This window comes from Haliotis cracherodii, unplaced genomic scaffold, assembly GCF_022045235.1.
Source record: "Haliotis cracherodii isolate W230 unplaced genomic scaffold, xgHalCrac1.p SCAF_1, whole genome shotgun sequence".
Lineage (NCBI taxonomy): Eukaryota > Metazoa > Mollusca > Gastropoda > Lepetellida > Haliotidae > Haliotis > Haliotis cracherodii.
The window spans coordinates 39,487,260-39,509,488 of record NW_027266264.1 but is presented as its reverse complement, the minus strand read 5'-3'; the positions used below and the strand labels follow the sequence as shown (position 1 = coordinate 39,509,488).

The following is a 22,229-nucleotide window of genomic DNA, read 5'->3' as shown; positions in this document are numbered from 1 at the left end:
TGATCCGATATGTATCGCGATACTTGCATGTACACTTATCTGTGGTGTGTAAGCCACCTTTTTTTTATCGACAGGATTGGCGCACTAATGATTAACAGTTGGCAGTGTCAGGTATGGCGCAATGGATGAAAATATTTCTGTTTTCACTACTCATTTTCACCAGTAATTAGTGTTTGGTGTTACACTTATTCAAGAAAACATTTAAGGTAAGAATCAATACTTTCTACTCAGTGTGCGACTGATCGATACTTGTATCGAGAAGTAAAACATCACTATCCACTGATGTATCGGTGTATCGTCCCACCACTAATGGTGAAATGATCCAAAACTTGTGAAACTATGCTTCAGGTATCAGAAATACAGTTAAACCTTCTATCCTGTGCAATAACTGTATTTGATAAAGATCACTTCTAATAATGCTTCTTTCATCTTGATTTATTTTAATCCAGATGATTGCACTTGTTAAAATACAACTCCAGATCAAAGAGTTTTCACCATTTAGGACCACAGAAGTGTTAATTGTTAGTTGTTAGTAATATTAAAGTTAATTACAATTTTTAGGAGTCAAAGAAATCAATGTTTGAAATGAGGCATGATTGTCTATGAATTCTTTCAAAACATTAAAGGTTTCAAACTTTGTAAATCAACTACATGGATAATTGATGTCTTGGCTCTAAATTAGAGTTAATTTGCTGTTGTTGGTGCAATGTCACATTCATTTCACCAACACATACACTCTGTGACTGTAGGCACTACTCCAAAGAGCAAATCAAGTAAGATTCTGGTTGGTCTAGTAAGCACAGCTAATAAATATTACATATATTAACACTATTTTCAGAAAATGATAATGATAAAATTCATGCCACTAAATATGATTACCGGTAATTTTTTGAATAATTCTGATCAAAATTTCCTGGACCTTGATTGTTCAATAAAACAGATTCCATTTGTTGTTCTACGTCAGTGCCAAATAGGGCATTCACATTTTACTCATACTTTCCTTTTGAAGGGAGAAGATGCTCACGTGTGCATTCCTTGTCAGTGTCAAGTTACCATAAAACACATACTTTTAGACTCTGTGGACACAGCTTTAATCCATCATAAATATTTTAATGTTTCTACTATGAAAGCACTTTTTTTAAAGTTCATAACCATAAGATTTTAACATTCTTGAAATAAATTCGTCTTTATGACAAAATATTGATTTCAGTCCATATGGTCTGTTATACTCGTTTTTCTGTGAGATTTGACTGATATTTTATTATAATCCTCATATTATTGTTCTTTATATGCACATGCTGGAATTTTTGTTGACTGATTCTCGCCGCAAATAGCTGTAATATTGCTAAAGCGATGTAAAGCAATATTTATTTATTCATTCATTCAGATTATTCCAATGAATAAAAGGCAAAGGGCCTGGAAAGTTATATGAATGGATCAATGACAGGGATGACACCAGGTGTTCACCAACAGGGGAAGAGTGTCCTGCACTACCGGTAGCACCCACAACAAGTGCATTAAAATCAGATCTTAGTTCTTGCTATCGCTAAACAAAGACCTGAGGACATCCCATTACGGGTCACGTCAGAACGACCTTTCATCCAACCAAACAAAGTGTCACTTACCAGATCATAGAAAGTGACAGTCTGAATGTGTTTTCTAATCACGCAACCTCGAAAATGTTAACACGGGGTATTCCGAACGACAGTTACGGCCCGTATGACTGATTCCGTCAAAATTGTCGTCCCTCTATCTAGCTTTCTAATTGGCTGATGTCGACCTCTTGTTAGTAATTTCAGTGGTCTGTCAAAGTTTGTGAAAGGTCGTTCAGATGTGACCCGTAATCGGATGTCTTCAGATCTTTGTTTAGCGGCAGCGAGAACTTAGATCTCATTTTAATGAGATTGCACCCACCACTTGCACAACGTGCATAAAAAGGTAGATGTTGCCTGACAATGCACAGCAGTACTCCTGCCTTATGCGATGGCAGCCTGTAAACAAACCAGACAATCATGTAATGCACCAGAACTCTGGTCATATAATAGTGCATTTACTTATTTTGTTGAAACTGGGAACAATATGTTAATTTTAAATTATGTCTGCTGTGTACAAGTGCCTTTTAATAGTTGGGATTTAAATTTTTTAATTTTTTTTTTCAAATTTCCCTGGCAACGACTTTGACTTGGTCTGAAAATCACCAGACTTGGCACAGATCTTGAAAACCATGCAATATGTCTTCACCAAACTTGGCACATAGATAGGTCTAGTGGTAAACTGGTGTCTTTTCATAGTTTGGGATTTTTGAAAAATTTAGACTTTGCATTAACTGGTGCCTTTTCTTAGTTTGGGAGATTTTACGAATGTTTCCTTAGCAAGAGCATAACTCGTTAAACATTCTAAAAAATGTTTACACATTCTACGAAAACATCTACGCAGGGTTGTCTGAGAACCGTTACCATAATTACCTAATTGAGATGTATCCCACTTGACAAAGAAACTTGGACAAGGTAAATGGTGAATTATTGTGAAAACAATTTACAAGTGGCACCCGAACCAGCCTAAATCGTCACAGTGCATGGTGGTAAGATGAACAGTCGCACCCGAACCAGCCTACTTCCTTGCAGTGGGTAGTAGTAACATGAATAGTGGCACCTGAACCAGCCTACTTCCTTGCAGTAGATGCTGGTAACATGAACAGGGGCATCTGAATCAGCCTACCATACTTCCTTTCAGTGGGTAGTAGTAACATGAATAGTGTCACCCGAACCAGCCTACTTCCTGGCAGTGCATGCCAGTAACATGAATAGTGGCACCTGAACCAGGGTACCGGTAACATGAATAGTGGCACCCAAACCAGCCTACTTCCTCGCAGTTGATGTTGGTAACATCAACAGGGGCATCCGAACCAGCGGACTTCCTCGCAGTGCATGACATTTAACATGAACAGTTGTACCCGAACCAGCCTACTTCTATGCAGTGCTGTTCACCTGGATACACCCTGTTAGAGAACAGTCATGGTGATGGACTCAAGGTGGCTCACTTGATTGTTCGATCCCTCAGTGCTCATTTCGAAGATGTGAAGGATACATTTGTTGGCGTGCTTCATGTTTTGTGTTTCACAGAAACTCACATCGATGACTACAGTGAAAGAGACCTACAAGGATATCAAGTCTATCCAGGAGACACAACACATAGTATTGCTGTGTATGTTTCAACAAGTTTCAAGAACAGTGTACAGCTATGTGATGTAATGTCATCTCGCATTATTGAATACATTTCCTTTCCTGTTGGCAAGTGCAGCATTGCTTGTGTGTATGTTCCTACAAAAGTGTCATGGACACGGTTGTTGCATTCACTTACTGATTTCATGCGGAAACTTTAGAATCTCTCTTTTCTAAATGAAAAACTGAAGCTTGAAGATTTCTTTAATGTGCAGAAAATGACTCAACTCATTCACTCTCCAACTCACTGTCTTCGAACTACATTGGACTTGTTGTTTACTGATAATGCCAAAGCTGTGGTATTCCAGACTCCAGCCTACTACTCAGATCATCAGATGATAGGTGCTGCACTTGTCAGTACACCTCATGGTGACCCCTGCTCTCAATGTTCTCTAAGTAAAGTAAGAACTCCCCTACTTCTCTGATTATTGTTTTAGTACAGTGATTTCTCGATATACCGCTGTAATCGGGGTCCAAGATTCCGACCCCGCGTTCTAGGAAAGAGTGTTGTACAGATATTCATTGCTGATGTTCACATTACGTAATGATGGTAGTTAATAGAACCGTTGGTGCAATTATTCCAGTGGCATGGGACATGTAGATCTATGTAACATGTATCTATTATCAAGGACGATGATTCAAAATGTATGAGTGTCCCCCGCCATGATATTGCTGGAATATTGCTAAAAGCGGCGTAACACCATACTCACTCCACCAACGCACTTACTAGAAATCTCCGTCAATGTGCCTTGTAGGCTTTTATTATTACTTGGTCGAGCGGTTGGATGAGGGAAGTTGTGTTTTTCGGCAATAAGAATGCCTTTATAAGTCCATCATGTGACTGCAAAGTACTTGGCGGATTGGCGGGGCAGTTATCCAATAGGAGGATGGAATTCTCCTCCAAGTTCTGTGATCGGAGATGGTCATGGACAGCTGGGACAAACTTGTGGAAAAAACAATCTTCAAAAATCTGGATATGAGTATTTCATGCTTGTTGAGTATTAAATGCCTGGAAAGTTCACTTGGAACTGATGGAATTCAAATTTAACAATTTAGGGGCAAAGTCAAAAACATTTCCTCACTTTCCATTACCTCATAGATTTCATGCAAAACAGATTTTGGGATGGCATTTTTGCAACTTGCTTTCTTTATAATAATAATAATGTGCTGGTCTGGATTGGACATGTTGGTGTCAAAGGTAATATATTTGGATGTTATTTTCTGCTTATATATTCTGGATTTGTTTTGGCAATCTGTTTTATATGTTTAACTTTAAGACCTTTATAGCCTGAAGTTAATTTGTTTTGGACGAAACTGCTTACAACTAAAATGCTAAAAGTTACTTGCCTGTCAGTGATGCAGGATTGGGTAAGGAGATCTTGAAAAATCCAAAAATGATGCAGGTCTTTACTCAGACTTATAAAAGTGGAGGTCCAAGGGACCCGCAATAATTAATTTTAAGGGTCCTTTGCAGGCAACATGAGGGTCCTGTAAAGTAATGAAATGGTGTAGTGTAGTGTACTGTAAGTTTTGATAATTACTTTCGAGCCTGGAATGAATCAATGATCATGTAGATAGTAGTCATGATTGATGGATGAAATGACAGACGCCCATAACTGCTCTTGATGTGCTTTAGATACAATGTTTTTTATTGTGCGTCCCTCGGGACACAGTATATTCTTTTTCTGTATCCATTCTCAACGCACATTTGTGTGTTGCGTAAAACCCCGTGATACATACAATACAACAAGCTAGCTGATACTTTCACAGTGTTGAGAACATCATATGAACTACATAGGGGTGAAACGATACCGCAAAGTCATGTTACATAGGTCATGAAATGATCGGGATATGCATATTCACGTCAAATCACGTGGAAACGTGTTGAATATAAATATTTCAGAGCAGGTTTAAGAGTCATCATGCAACAAACTGTTTGATTGGCATTCTAGAAGTTGGTGAGAAATAAGAAAACGCAACTTTATGGATAACAACTTCTTGTTTATTGCATTGAGCAATGTTTCGATGTAGTTATTGATAACCATCGCAATGTTGTATGTATTGTCATCGTCATGCATCATTGTACTACAGATTCTTCCCCACTGTAAAGAAAACAACCAAAATAATTTATTTTAGCAAGAATATCATCTTGTATTGATACAGAAAAAATGTTTTGTGTATCGTATCATGACATGATAACTTCGAGAACTAAATCAGTACTAGTCTTACTATTTCAAAGGATAGTTAGTCAAAAGAAGATATACAGTATGCTATTAAGCTTGAACACTCTCGGAAAAGTGATGTGTTGTTAATAAGTGCAGTGTATTTATCGAAGCACATATTGTAATTCTTACCTTGGACTTAATGAGCATGGTGGAGATGAAATGGGAGGCCAGACAGAAAAGTTTCTTCTTTGTGAGACCGGAGGGGGATGGGTTGTTATTCAAGAAGCATAAATATATTCCTTTTGGACGATTTTTCTACAAACTGCCAGGTTTAAGTGACAAGCCATGTTTATGATTGTTACTTTCTCTGCTGTATCTGACTGGCTTTTGATAAAGGGCAGAATTCTTTTTGGGAGCTTCCAATGTTGAGAAAATTGGCTGCTGGTTTGTAGCTAATGACCATGATGCCATTTTCCTTTAAGATGTCCATGATACCACAGGGATCCTTTCATAAGTTAGATAAGTACCATGTCCGTAATTGACTGCATGCTAGTTGGGCCTCATTGTATGGCCTATTGACTTCAAAACCCATGTTCCAAGTGCCTAACCAGATGCCTGTGTGCTAGCAAGGCTGTGCAAAACTGAGGCCAGATCCACCTCTTTAACAACCTGTATTTATGTTCAGAGATTATACACATTTTGCTCAGAACATGACTGCTGTGACAGTAGAATCAGATTGAGTAACCATATGCCCAGTTTAGACTAATTTAGGCAAATGCGACATAATTTTTTTTAAACACCAGGTATAGTATATCTGTTCTAAAAGTATATTTAGATGCTTCCGACCATCATAAATTCACTATTGTGAGTATATCACTTATATTAACTGTCCAATTGAGACATAGTCTAGTATAAACATAGTCATCTTCCCGAGGCAAGGGAGTTAACTGACTTTAAAAGTCCAGTTTCCACCCTTGCCCAACTAGGCTGGAATTCCTGGGCTCGATCATAGCGCCACCAGTGGTTATTACGAGTTATGTTCCTTATAAGCCTCTACTATGGACCAATCAGGTTCCACCTCTCGTATAACGTGCATTTGTTTGAAACAAAATGGCGGCGCCAAGTCAGGACGATCTGATCGATAATCAAGATCTATATTGTGATAAAACATCGTGAAGTGCATCAAATCACGTGAGTACCTTGATTAAAAACATGAAAAGATTTGGAAAATATCTGTTGGCAACGAGTTGGCGGTGCACATGCTTTGCAAATCCTGCAATCGACTGAAATCTGCACGAAAGTTTACAAACCGGATTTTGATTTTGTTGTGCGATTTTGATTGGACTATGCATAGACTCTTTAGTGCAGCCAAAATGTAACTCCATAATACCAGCCTAGTTGGGCAAGGGTTGAAACTTTTATAGTCAGTTAACTCTCTTGCCTCGGGAAGATGAAACATAGTAAGCATTCCAGAGTCTATTCAATCTGTGAACATAACTATGATCACTCATGAAAAGATTTGTCACCAGTAAATGACAGTTTCATACAGAAATTATTGTCAAAAATGAACATGGTATAGATACCTCATATTAATTGGTAACACCATTCACCATTTGTGGGAAGATGTGTTCAGCAGAAAATTGCCTGATGCTAGAGATCCATACAAGCAGCGTTTTAATCAACAGGCATGTTTTAACTTGATGCCTGATTGATCTCTTGTCTTATTAGTCTTTTATTGAATTAGTTTCTTTACAAATGCTTATCTTTTAATTTTGTATCATGCTCTAATCAGATATTATGTTATGCATGTCAAGGATTCTTATTGCACACAATGTATTGGTTACTTCCAACAGTTTACTGTAATTAAAGTATAACCAGCTACTGGTAAATGTTCAAGGATTACTAGTAGTAGCCATGTTACATCAATTAATAAGATTAATGACCCTTTTGTGTGGATTACATCCTGAGGATTATCTGGGCTTTTCAGCACTAGTATAGTGAAGCAAGTAATACTAATTCTATGAGAGAGAGAGGGAGAGGGAGGGAGATATACTATTTTATGTATTTTCTAGTTAGAGAATTGTATATACTTTATTCGACGTAATAAGCACCCAGGTCGGTCTCAAAATTACAAACAGAGGGCTCTTATTAGAATATAATTTTAATGAGAAAAAGATTTGAAAGATTGTGATTTTTGTGGTTGATGCTGACAGCCTGAAATGATATAAAAGAAGAATGTGTGCGTATTAAACATGAAAGATATATTTTTGACAATTTAATTGCCCATAGTTAAGGGTGCATATAACACACGAGTGCGTATTATACACGAATAAATAAGTCTTGTGTACAATGATCAATCAGAAAGGGTGTTAATTGGGATTGTTCACTAGACAATCTATTAATGAATATTGCCAGGGCGCTTATTAGAGCGGGGCACTTATTACGAATACAGTACTTAGTCTCTGGGTCAACCGTAGGGGTGAAGCAATACAGCAAGATCATGATATGAATTGTATCATGATACAAAGGTCATGATATGATCCATATCATTATTCTCATATTTACGTCAAATCACAAGGACTTCTTGACAATAAATATTTCAGAGCAAGTTCGAAAGGAAAAGCTGTAGACAAATGTTCATAGCTATTTTAAGTAGTGAACTTGAAACGCTAATTACAACACATGTTACGATAACTGACTTACTAAAATGTCAGGGATCATTAAATGTGTAGGAAGTAATATGTTTCAGCGAGTGTATCGTCTTGTATTGACACAGAATATAGCATCATAAACCGTATCATCACATGAAAACACATAGTGGCCCGGTGCACTGATGTATCATTACACCCCTAGTCAACAGATACTTTTTGTTTGAATTTTTTCTTTTTTCATATCTTCAAGGATAGAGATCAGGCAAATAAACGTCAACTTTTCAGGGGTTTTATAGGTTAGGTCAATACCCCTAACAGCTCTTATCTTCATATTTGTATTCTGAAAATAAACATGTCTTCAGCAACCCATTCTTGCCTCAAAAGGCGACTATGCTTGAAACAGGCGACTAACGGGATGAGGTGGTCAGGCTGGCTAGGCTTGCTGACTTGGTTGATGCATGTCATCGTCTTCCAATTGTGTGGATTGATGCTCTCGATGTCAATCTGGTCTGGACTTGATTATTTACAGACCGCCATCATACAGCTGAGTGTGGCTGAAATAACAGCAGGCAGGCAGATTATTTAAAGACTACTTACATATTCAGTTTTATCATAACTCCTCGTAGATTTTCAAGTAATAATTGCTTTCTTTATTTAAGCTGAATCAAGATGCGAATTGTCTCTTGTTTTTTTGTGATTTTTCAATATTTATTATACACTGGTATCTGAATACAGGCAGGTAACTTTGTCGATGGTTAGGCAACATTTATTGGTCACTTGTCTGACTGCCATGTTGGGTTTTAAAATTAGTTCAAACACTGGTATGAAGTGATATGTTGCTGAAAACTGATGCCCTACTTTAGAATGTGTAACTATAGTACACAAATTCATGTACATGCACAATTTTTATTCATTTCGTGTTCCTCTAATTCTAATCGGTATTTTAAGAACCAGTTACAATTGTACTAGATATGGTATGGAATAAAATTCGGTTCCCCCTATATTTAATTTGTTTTGGATGATATGCACAATGAACGTCAATCTCAACGTTACACTCGTTTAATGTCAACATTAAGGTCGTTTCCTTGTCAAGTTGTTTACATGCTTCTGACTGGTTGAGCATAACTCAGAAACTGTTAAATATTTCTCTACGAAACTTTGCATGTTTACCAGACACATACTAAACTGGTGCCTTTTGCTATTTAAGAGTTTTATAAATTTTTATTTTTTACATTTCCATGGCAACAAGTTGGACTTAGGTTCTATAAGGGTGGTGTTCGTTTCCGGAGCGTAACTCTAAAACCATTAAATACTTTCTTACAAAACTTTGCATGTCTACTAGGCACATACTGAACTGGTGCCTTTTGCTATTTAGGAGTTTAATTAATTTATATTTTTTACGTTTCCATGGCAACAAGTTGGACTTAGGTTCTACAGGGGTGGTGTTCGTTTCCATAGTGTAACTCAAAAACCCTTAAATACTTTCTTACAAAACTTTGCATGTCTACCAGGCACATACTGAACTGGTGCCTTTTGATATATAGCACTTTTAGAAATTTTTATTGTTTATGTTTCCATGACATTAAGTTGGATTTAAGTTTTAATATAGGATTGGTTTACTTAAGTAGTATAACAAATAAACTGTTAAATATTTCCTTGCCAAACATTGCATGTCTATATATAAAGCGCATACTGAACTAGTGCCATTTGATATTAAGGAGTTTTAGAAATGTTTATTTTAGAATTTCCATTGCAGCTATTTTGACATGGGCTAAGAGAAATGTTGGGTCAGTTACCTGGTTTGGAACCATAACGTGGTAAAATGGGCGGGGGATATAGATGACTTTGTCAACTATACGCTTGTTAAATATGTTTATAAGGATTGACTATTGTTTTTTAGTTCATTAATTTATGAATTGAAAATTGATATATAAATACTTGTAATAATGTGTGATAAGTTATTAAAACAACAGCTTTTTTTCACCCTAGAGAACAGTTTTATAATTCACAGTTATCAACTGTTATACCTGTTAAATGATTGTCTTACAAGGTACATGGAAATATTGTTTGTATTGTGATAACTTGTCATGAATTATGTAAGAAGTCTCGCATCACACCGCATTATAGTAGTAATTGAGATATAAATATAGCACTTTGAACTAACCTGGTTCAGTGCATTTTAAGGTGCAGGTTCCCTGCTTTGTTATACAAGGTTCATACAGGCTTGAAAAAACCTTGAATTTTATGGTCCCTCTTGAAAAGTCTTGATTTTTAGTGTCAATCTTGAAAAGCCTTGAAAATCACCAAATGAGCTTGAATAGCCTTGAATATGTACAATGACATAACCTAGTTCATAAAAGTAAAATAATTATGTACCAATGATTTTTATGTGTCATTATCACTTTCCCAAACACCTTGAAAAACTCCTGACAGACCTTATACATTTTGTTTCTTGCTGTGAAAATCAATCTTGTTTGAAAATTTGTTATGTTCATACTGCTTTTTAGGTCTTATGACTATATAGTATGGTCTTACTACTAATATTCAATATGCTGGATTAAAAAAATATTGACAAGCCTTGAAAAGGCCTTGAATTTTAATGTTCCATATCTGTTTGAACCTTGATAAACTCTTGACAACATTATGGATAGTGAGAGTTCTATGTAAGTGAATTGTTCTGTCAAAATCATATCACTTTTAAGATGTCTACAACTGTTTATTGTGGATGCGTGATGTGAATATATAGTGGAATCAATAGATGACCCAGTGTCTAGTGGGGGAGATATCTATTTTTGTGGTAGGTGAGGATGTGTAGTCAATACCTCACGCCAGTGTACCAGCGTTGCTGTTCAACAAGGTAGTCTGTGCGGGCAATGCTGAATACGAGTCGAGTTCAAAATGATATTGGTGACTTCTGTGGAATTTTATGAGGCAGTGTACAAAGCTGCTCATATCAATTCAGTCCAAATAATTGAGAGGACATATCCGTATCAGAAGCATTGGTTCAGATCAGCCACAGGCTTTGAGCAGGGGAACATTGTTCCTAATCCCAGATCTAAGGCTTTCTTAAGCTGGCCAGGGAGCAAATCTGAGGCTTTGTGTCATACAGTTTACAGCCATCAGCATTGCAGTTAAAATTAGATGTCGGTTTTTGGCAAGTGGGCAGATTGGTATGGTGTGTATGATCTCATGTATTCTATAGCTCACAGGAGTACCTTCACAATGGCAACAATAGCATTGATCAAGACATTTAGCATTAGACTTGTAACCAATGAGGAGAAACGCACTGGTGTCATGTGTGCACATAAATATTTGTCACTCTTCAGTTAACACACTGAAGTAAGAATGTTTATCGATACATTGTAATCACCTTTTCATATTACAAGTGTGTACTTTAGTGTTTTGGGGTATTTATTTGTTTGCTGTAAAGACTTACAATGGAAACAGATTCTTTCACTTTATCTTCCAGTCCTTGAGAATAAACGTCTTATGTTGTCAGCAATAATGATGAAAACAGGATAGGTTACTCAAGGCTTTTGTTTTTTGTGTGCCAAATATCCTAATTGTGTATAGTTAATAGATGAAGGCTGTTGCAGACGTAGCTGACTGTTGATATAAGACCAGATAGATGTCAGGTGATAATCTGAACATTAGAGTGGAGTGTCTGCAGTAGCTGTAACCTCAAGCTGGTCTGGTGGCCATCTGCAGAATGAAATTTTCTAGAAATTGACATGCACGCAATTAATAGTTATGTTAATATTATTTTTGGTAAGTTTTTGCTGTGCACATCAATGATATATGTGTTGTTTTCAAGAACTATGAAATTGAATATTGTGTTATCTTATTGCAAAATATGAATATACAAATAGAACTTTACAATTTGGATCTTAGAATAATTGTTTGCAAGCGTTAACATAACTAATGTTTACGATATCTTGAGTCCTACATTGCAACACTGCAAACTGTGGAATGTTATCTGTAGGGTAGTTGTGGATGGGAGCAGCTAGTGTAGGTTTGCTTGTTATCACGCTTTTTCAGCTTGCCCCTATTCTTGTCCCCACCAGGAGCAACATTCTATACTTACCTGCCCTCCAGTGGGCAGCGGCCAACAACAGCACATGAGCACAACTTGCCTTCTAGCATGGACAGCTGCAGGGAGCATGTGCTGTTTCCACCATGCTCTTCCATCAGCTGCATGGGGCTTGTTTTGTCATTAAACAGATAATATTAGATGTCGCTCGCTGTTTGAGAGGATCTACAATAGGAGTGGCATGACGTCGCAAAGATCAAAGCATACAGTTTACCGGGGTAACTGTTATCTGTGTGTTTGCATGAAGAACTGTTTGATTTGACATGTAGAGATATATTATGCTCTTCAACATTTGGTAAGTTTCTTTGTGTTTTTTCTGACCACAGTTTGCTTGAGGGCAGTGCAGTGATGTGATGTTAGGATAGACTCAGGAAATAGTACTTTGTGTACATGCTGTGGGATGCGATACCTTTAGTATGTGTAAGACCTGTGAAGATCTGGGTTAAAATTTGTCCTCAGCAACTCATGCTTGCCGTAATAGGCGACTATGCTTGTCGTAAGAGGAGACTAACGGGATAGGTAGTCAGGCTTGCTGTCATGGTTGATGCATGTCATTGTATCCCAATTGCATGGATCGATGCTTGTGATGTCAATCACTGGATTGTCTGGTCCAGACTTATTTACAGACTGCTGTCATATAGCTTGAATATTGCTGAATGTGGTGTTAAAACAACAAACAAACAAACAAATAGTATGTGTGATTAAGATGTCATTTTTGAACTAACAGGTGTTTACCTGCATTTTCTTCTTTAATAAGGTGTGCTTATATTGAAATGTTAAAGTACACCAAAATACCCCCAAACTGTCTTGATTTCTGATTATTCCGAGCTGGGATAGAAATGGGCTCTAGCCTGCTACCCCAAGTCTGTCTAATGATAAAGGTATCATGAAGACTAGTACTTTGAGGCTTTTTAGCCTGCTGCATATTGTGACCTTAAACTTCGTGTTGTATATGAGAGTAGTGCCCCTTATACCAAGGGGACAGTCATTAGTAATGTCGTCTTCATATCAACAGATGCCATCTTGTGTCGTGATTCTTGCACAAATGGTGTAGCATAACAGTAATTACAACTAATTTCATAACAACTAAACCATTTGCTGACTTGAATGAAATCACAGAGCAAACATGACGCGATGAGTCAATCGTTTTGCCACCTCGTCTTATGGCTCACCTACACTGAACCGAGTTTGAAGCTAGGTTTTTCGTTGATCCGCAGATGTTTATAACTATGTGATGTTTGTGTATAGAAATGCTGTTATGAACAATCTTTTAGAATTGACACCTTATTATTTCTTATGATCTATCTTAGAGGAAGCTGTACACTTTTTTGCAAGGTTCAACCTTGATACAACAGTGTCTGGTCAGATCATCAGCTAGGAATTCACACTCCAAGTAATAAGTTTGTATCTCCAGCTTACATAGTTTACTAGTAGAGTAAATATAGATTTCCACCTGCCTGATAGCTGTGGAGTATTATTTTCCCTCAGAACAATAGAGAAGGTGTATTCATGTTGTGCACGTCAGGTCATGACTATGAAATTGACTTAGATCCCCTGGACACGTGTTGCTCATAAGACAATTAAGAGGTCGGTGTAACAAGAATGTGTCAACAGAGACAGGACACTCACATATTCATCGTACTACTAAGACTCGTTTAGGACCACATGCTGTACTTTTTCTTCACAATGGTATGTGCCATTGGGCCACCCTCATACACAGGCCATACAGGGTTAATTGTCAGGTCATAGCTTAACTTCGTTGCCAGCGTGGTAAGCATTATGTGAAACAAGATAGTGTCCCCTCCTTCAGCTTGTAAGAAGTGTGGGCCTCCCACAGGATGATTTTTTTCAGGATTGCTGAGACCCAGCAGCCAGGACGATGGTGGCATCTTTGACTAAGCCTTATTCCGTCAGCGAGAAGTACTGACCCAGGCCAAAGGAAGACAGGAAGAGGATGCAGGAGGACAAACCTTGACCTTCAGAACACTCGATGTGCTGAGAAAACTACCCTGACTGGACGACCACGAATGGGTGGAGCAAGTATCTTGGCCAGGTGATGGATCCGATGCATACCATGGGAAGTTAAGTCACTGTGGGATTGGGTTAAAGACAGCTGCTGAACCTCGGTCCCACAGATGAAAGTCTACCCACTGCTGGGATAGGTCGCGGCTAAAAAAAATTCAGGAGCCATGCAGGCCAGCTTGATGTGGGAAGACAGGATCAGTCTGTGACTGGTCACCAGTGCCGATACCATGATCACACCTGCAACGTGTGCCAACCATCGACAACTGATTCTCATGTCACTACACTGGGCTGGAAGCTTTTGCATTCAGAGAAAGATCAGTCACCTGTGACTCAACCGATGCCCGGTATTGGGAATGGTCCTTATTAACCAAGACTCGGCTCCAGACCATAGGCACGTATGCTATTAAGACAGTTTACTATGTTTTGCCATTGCATGAACTGGGACAGTGTTTTCAAGTTAATCAGGGAACTCAAGCCACCTGTGGAAGATGTTGTTCTGCAGAGGTTAGAGTATGATGGGTGCCATCTGCAGTGATTTTGACACAAAAGGCTGTATACAGGTCAATAACTAGGACCTAAGAAATGTAATAAGTTAGTGGCAAAAGTCAGTAAGTCAAACAAACAAATATTGCGGATGCAGTTTAATTTCGAAGTTAAATCATTACTTTTAAACAATCGGGTACAGCTTCTGCGCACCCGGTTACCCAGCGGATCTGGGAGCAATACTGCCATAATCTTCACCCACCCACCCCCCTTCCCTCAGACACAAGGACAACTGTCACAAGTGTGCAATGTCTGACCCTATCCCTTTGTTGAAGCATATTGAGAAAACCTACCTCATACTAACTTACCTTTTGTTATAGGTTTTCAGACTCTGAAGAAATATTCACAGTTTTCACGCTAATCACATGAAAAACGGTAAAACATCTCATTGACTTATAAAGGACAACTTTATCTTAAAAACACGCCATCATCTAAATATTTACAATTTCTGTGTGACGCCACAGCCCACGCTGTAGTGCAAGTATTGGTGATAGAAAACGTGTGATGTCCGAAACTTGTGATCTGATAATAATACTATTGTGTCGTGAATAATAATAAAGGCATATATATATATGATGCTGAAAGCTCTGATTGAAAACAGGACAATATGTGTACTGTACATTCTCTTGACTGCCTCAAAACTTTATGAGAGCATTTCATTGGTCATTAAAATCGATACTGTAAGTAGGAATAATCTTAACTATTTACTTTTTAATCATGAAATTATGACACATGTGACCCTTAAGTCTGACAACTTGAAATTTTATCGGTCTATGCCCGGTGACCAAGGGCCCATCTGAAATCCTGCATCTGTATGGAAGCACTTCACTCTCCTATGAACACATGATGAAGGGCCTCTGGTTATTCACCAGCCAAAAGACTATTGAGAAATTGAGAGTGATGAGAAGCTCCCACTTCCCCCTTTGAAACGTGTCTCTCTCATGATTGTCCTTTTACTGATATCCCCCAACTTTGGACTACTTCTACAAGCTGTTCAAGTTTCAAAACCTGAGAATGATGATTCCATTGACTAAACTTTGGGATATGGAAACCAACCAACATGCAATGGGCTTTGGGGCCTATATCAATTGATTTATCCCACCCCTGGAGGACTCTCATGCTGGGATGCCAGGGGGGCACCGGTTACTGACCAGGTCAGTCTGATGTACCAATTCCTGGACCACACTGAAAAGATGCAAGAGGAGTTAATCGCCAGCCAGTTTTCCTGGATATAGAGGCAGCATCTTTTCTCCCAAGTCCAAACAAAGGCGGTCTGGGAGTAAACTAGGAAGACTGTCATGAACCAACAACAGCATCTCACAAATTTTAATGACAAACTCAACAGACACTATGTGTGGCCTCCTACACACCCTGCACTTTCACGCTTGGAAGTTATCAAGCAAAAGATACAGACAACGCCAAATCTGCTTCAGCAGCAATTGCTTGATCATGGAGACCATCCTCATCTGCCCTATGTGACAGATGGAACAAGTTCTACCAATGGTGTAGTCTCACAGTAATAGCCTTAAAGGTAGGTTGACCTTTTGAACCATATTGTCTACTTGGTGTAGGACAGGTCATCTGCAAGTGACCATGCTCAGAAGTCATGGGAATGACGACAAGGCCACGGGAACTGACGTCATTAGAACCAAAGCGATGTCATAGGCATCACTGTCTGGAAGGTCGTTAGGACATGGCCAATATATATCGTCAAAACAACTAGAATGGTCAAGCTATATCAAAATTGCTTTTGAAATTTATTATCGATTGAGTTTTATCATGTTCTTTACTTCCTGTCACTTACAACATGAAAAGTGACTTGTCACTGTCGGCTCGGAGGGACTGGTTGTATTATTGATTCATACTCTTAACGCATCGGTTCGTTTGAGGATGACAAGGAGTATAAATAATTCACAAATGGATTAGACATACATTTACCTATATCTGACTTCCAAAATGTAAGAATATTTCTTCATATTGACATCCAAAACTTTACTGGTTACCTGAGTTTTGAGAGGAAAGGTCTCCAACTATTGGGATGCAGCATTTGTACACACAAAACAATATTTAAACTTGTCTGGAGTACCAGGGAAAGAACCTAAAATGTCCACATGCCATCGTGTAGAGACAGCTTTCTTTGTTGACATACTTCACTGGTTTGCACATATGTTGCAACATCTGCATGTATGGGTCACATGGTCAGCGGTAGAAATTGGCACTCGTCCTATAGTCCTTGCCTAACTGCCCAATAGTTTGGTTTCATTAGGACAAGTAGAAATTTGCCACTTTTAAGAGTTTCGCTCAATGTTATCATCATAAGGACTTGTGGACAAAAAATGTTAGTTTCTAACAATGATGGTGTTTTGCATCTTTTCTTTTCCATGGCAACAACCGCCAAATTCGGATTCACTGTTCACAAACAGTAGATCTTTGTATCTTTGCTTTGTGACTTGTGAGTAACATTTGTGGTGCTGTGGGACAAACTTATATAGAATCAAAAAGACTAGATTCAGATATTACGTGGTGCCTTCACTCTTCATGAACTGACAGAATGCTGTCTACCTTATGATCAAATATTTTACAATAATCAAGACAAACTCATTGTAAATTATGCAAATTTGGGTTTTGATTGGAATTTAGCTTTGATAAGATCATCATTTGTAAACTAGCATCAGAAGCATATAAAGAAGTAACATCTTTGTTGAAACGGATGGTAATCTTCTTCATACTGAACAGTTGCCCACAAATGCTGGGTTTGTTCCTCTGGGTGTACTGTGAGGGTGGATGTGGTGTTATGTGAAGGTAAATGTTGTTTTGTTTGACAGGTTGATGGTGTGCTTGTGGTTGAGTTTGAGTACATATTTTGATCCATATAATTTGTTTGATTGTTCATTGATCTTGTGTGGTTATTTACTTATTTCCCAATTTAGTTTGGCATGTACTGATTTGTGGGTTAACATTCATGTTACAATGTGGGAATCCACATTAAACAATAACCACAAGTAATTCGAAACCTTATTTTTCTGTAATAGGCCAGTTTTTTAATTTTTTCTATGAAAGAGCTCTGCCACCACATTCTAGGGGATTATTTTGATTATTTTTTTTAAAGAACTTTTTGAGAAAGGACAAAACCCAGTAGAAATAATCTGAAGCATCTGTTGACTAAGGCCGTAAAGATACATCAATAATCCGATGCATGCATCGCGATACTTGACCCACGATACAATACAAGATACATGTGGGTCTATATATATATATATATATATATATATATATATATATATATATCGATACACCATGATATGGAACGCAAATCTTAAGTACAGTACGTGTTTCATCGTTATTGCGCCCTTCCGTATAGCGCTAACTCGGTCATAGCGTGTGGTAGCGAATGCCTCCAAAAATTTACATAATTTTTTTTATAAACTTGGGGGGGGCGGTCGTGTAGCCTAGTGGTTAAAGCGTTTGCTCGTCACACCGAAGACCCAGATTTGATTCCCGACATGGGTACAATGTGTGAAGCCCATTGCTGGTGTCCCCCGCCGTGATATTGCTGGAATATTGCTAAGAGCAGCGTAAAACCATACTCACTCACTAATAAACTCAAGTTTTACACTGACACAATATTTTCCCCATCTCAAAAAAACATTATCAGCTGATCACGTAACACAGCAAATACCAGTCAACAAATCCGAACTGAAGTACACAATTTAATCCCTTTATTATACTATCTGGTTATGACAGTGGGATCAGTCTATATCTGGACTTACGTTTTTTCTATATTTCATAATTTTTTGCAAAATTTCATTCAATATTGCTCACATTAATTTTGGTGAAATCCTGCGTGAAGTGATCAGTACATTTACAGCAACCACGATCAGATTACTGCTATTGACGCCTTGCAACAAACTTAAGTTGCCAGAAAAATTTATACATATATCATAAATGAGTTTCATAAACCCTGTGGTGACTGCTTGAACTGGTATTACCCTTGGTGCGTGATAAAGGTGTGGGGTTGCGATGCGATATACTTACCGATACTATGGGTGTGATATTCGTAACCCGATACAGTATCTTTTTTTTTCATAAGTTGTATTTCTTTTTTTTTTTTGCAGGTGTGTCATAAAGGCCAGAGGCAACTATGAATGTTATGCTATTTTTAGCCAACTGGGAAATACTAGAGAATCTGTGTATGCTGGGTCTTGTACAATTTCTGTTATTTCATGTGTTATTTACAGACCACCTTCATATAGCTGGAATATTGCTTGGTGCAATTAAACAAATCTTATCGGGATGCAATACTGGTAGAGGCCATGACATCGGGACCATGACTTTAGTTCGTGATAATTACAAACAAATCTGAAGGAGCCATTGTGTTTTTTAACAAGAATGATTGGTGCAGCATGCTGAAATTTGGATTATTCAATCAAATCATTGTATAAGGATTTTGACTTAACTAGTCAGTTGCCTTTATATTAATAGGGGGGGATACGGGTGGCCCAGTCGTCTAAGGTGCCGCTATTTGCTGTGCAGAATTGTGTCCCTTGGGCGCACCAGATACCTATGATTGTGGGTTCGAACCCTAGTTCGCCCCATTTATGTTTCTAGGTTTGTCAGCACCATACCCATGCTCGTGGGTTTCACCAAAGTGGTAAATGTTTGAGACCTGCATCACTTCGGGCTTTCCTCCCCAATATAACTGTAATACGGTTGGAAGCAGCGTTAAACCCAACTCACTCACTCACCCAATTATGTTAAAAGGTGACTGACGATATGGTCAACATTTGACTAGCGGTACATCTTCTGTTTCTATGTGATAATAATAAAGATCTGTCTGACCTAGTGCTGTCACATCTTTGGCAAATACATCACTGACCCAGAAACTCAAACAATCTGTTTCTGATCCTGTGTGATATCTCCTTGGAATAGGTCAATACCAAGGTCGAGGGCAATGCGACATAATTGGTTAAGTCATCTATGGATGCTGTTTACTGTTGCACTGTCTGTAGGATCAATACCATAAACACAATCAGAGTCAATGTAACAGACTTACCAAGAACAAAGAGTTTTTGGTGATGACTATTTCCACTTGTGAGGGATGAAAATAATCTGAACACCATGTCTATGTTTTTTGTTATGCACTGTTTTACCTCCTGCTACTTCATAATATTGGGTTAAAGAAACTGTCACCTCATTGTGAATCAAGGAGCCATTACTAACTTGAGGAAGGCTACATACATCCTATCTGAACTGCTGTTGAGTATTTGGGCGCTACAAGAGAAGTCTATGATAGCACCATGTTCTTGATTGAAGCGTGTACCTAGGATGACAGAGCATACAAAGAACTTTTGTGAGAAATCCTTACCTTCAATGGAAAACTGTAATACAGGATACCCTAGAACTCAATGGATTTCAAACTTTCATATTTATGGTTAGGGTAGGCTTGTTGAACAAGCTTTTGTGAAACACATAACATTGCTGCACCTGTATTGTATGATACATATATTCATTTTGTCCTTGACAAAGATTTTGTCAAAGGTGCAATTAAAGAGACTTTGGGGATTTCACTGTTTGGAGTTACTATCCAAATCAAACCTAACTCCTCTTTAGCCATATTCAAGATGTAGCAATATACAATGAAATAACCAAAATGTGGAACAAAGTTATCAACAATGTAAGTGATGCATTCTTGATGAACTTGAATCTCCTGGAGGAAGCTGTGTCTTTCCATTGTTCAGTGTTGATGCTGGTTCACAATGCCTTGAGTAAACTGATGTGTTCATACAGGAATCTAATATGCGCTAGATGTCTTGGTCCAAATCATACGGATTCAAGTCATGCTCTGACTTAGGGCAAGTAAACACAACATAACGACTTTGAAAATTTAATACTTTAGGGTATGCTTATTCACAAATGCTTAACTAAAATGAATTTGAAAAAAAGGAAATAGTGTAGAACAGCATTAGAAACTGGCGCTAGTACTGTAGTTTTGCCAAACTTCCCAATAGTTACGATATTTTAAGGACTAATAGAACTTTGCCCTTTTTAAGAGCTTAGCTATACGCTATCATCATAAGCCTTTCTCTCATCTGTTTGATTATCGTGTCCACAACTTATGTCAACATTTGACCTTGCGAGTAACAACATTGAACCTTTAGTTGACTACTCAGGAGAATTATCACATCTTGATCTGATTTTGATTATTGATATTTATAAAATTACTTCAACTGCCCTGTTTTTTATGTTAGAGAAACTTACTATCTTTAGATAGGCACTTTACCACACCAATATTTTTGCTAACTTTAATACATGTGTCTGTGTGTACCATGGGCTTAGGTAAGTTGACCAATCACAACAGGGTTAGGTTATATGGATAAACCCTATTTGGGATTAACATTTAGATGAGTGTTGTTATAAGGTTTTGAACTAGTTGCAACATTTCATATATGTAAACATCTTCCCGAGGCAAGAGAGTTAACTGACTTTAAAAGTCTAGTTTACACCCTTGCCGAACTAGGCTGGAATTACTGGGCTTGATCGAAGCGCCACCAGTGGCTATTACCAGTTATGTCCCTTCTAAGCCTCTCCTATGGACCAATCAGATTCCACCTCTCGTATCACTTACGTTTGCTTCACACAAGCACCTTGATTAAAAACATGAAAAGATTTGGAACATATCCGCTGACAACGAGTTGGCGGTGCACATGCTTTGCAAATCCTGCAATCGACCGAAATCTGCATGACCTTTTACGAACCGGATTTCAATGTCGGTGCACGATTCTGATTGGACTATGCATTGACTCGTTAGTCCAGCCAAAATGTAACTCCATCATACCAGCCTAGTTCGGCAAGGTTGGAAACTGGACTTTTATAGTCAGTTAACTCTCTTGCCTCAGGAAGATGATATGTAAATCGATGACATTTACCTCTCCTTTGACATTTGACACCCACCAACTGGCCAAATCATCTGTTTTCGTTGAATAGCCCTAGGAAATTAGGATGCTGCCTAGATTTACTGCATACAGATGTACCGGTAATTAAGTGGTGTATTCTCGGGTAGTATTTTTATGGTTGGATGATGGGGATAAGGACTTGTCTACATATAGTTTGACACCCAAATTAAGTCACAGCTTACATGGCTTTCAGGTTAAACATTGTTTCAATAGAGATAAATATTGAAATGTATTTATGGTTTAATATTTTGGTGATTTAGAGCATTGCAATGATACTATATTTTTATGCTTTGTGTATTAGGTATATTTCATAAATAACTACATTTTTCTGGCAGTTATTATAGTTTTAAGCATTGAATTTTGAACAACATTGCAAAACTTTGTTTCATATTTAATGCCCAAGATAGTTATTTGAATGGCACGGGCTTTTCATAACTTGTGTGGCCAGTTTCAAATATATCCTGAGGTAGCCCAGATACAGTGACTTTGTACTGGCAAGTTAACTCTTTCGCTTGGCAGGCTCTTACCCCCAAGAGAGTGTATGGCATTTACATTGCAACATACCAAACTATCTATTTCCA

General features: G+C 38.0%; 1 protein-coding gene across 10 annotated transcripts in view; it reads left to right on the top strand.

The window, feature by feature from the left end:
• The window catches only part of LOC139477800 (sodium/calcium exchanger 2-like), a 194,231-nt gene that overhangs the window by 45,649 nt on the left and 126,353 nt on the right, over positions 1 to 22,229 (top strand). For 6 of the 10 annotated variants that reach the window (XM_071260225.1, XM_071260260.1, XM_071260218.1 and 3 more), the window contains exon 2: positions 75 to 206. The exons of 2 other annotated variants lie outside the window; for them this stretch is intronic. The gene's annotated coding sequence lies outside the window, so the exon portion shown is untranslated. Of the gene's footprint in view, positions 1 to 74; positions 207 to 12,263; positions 12,346 to 22,229 lie in introns of those variants that run through there. 2 more of the 10 variants (XM_071260243.1, XM_071260251.1) reach the window with 2 other exon arrangements.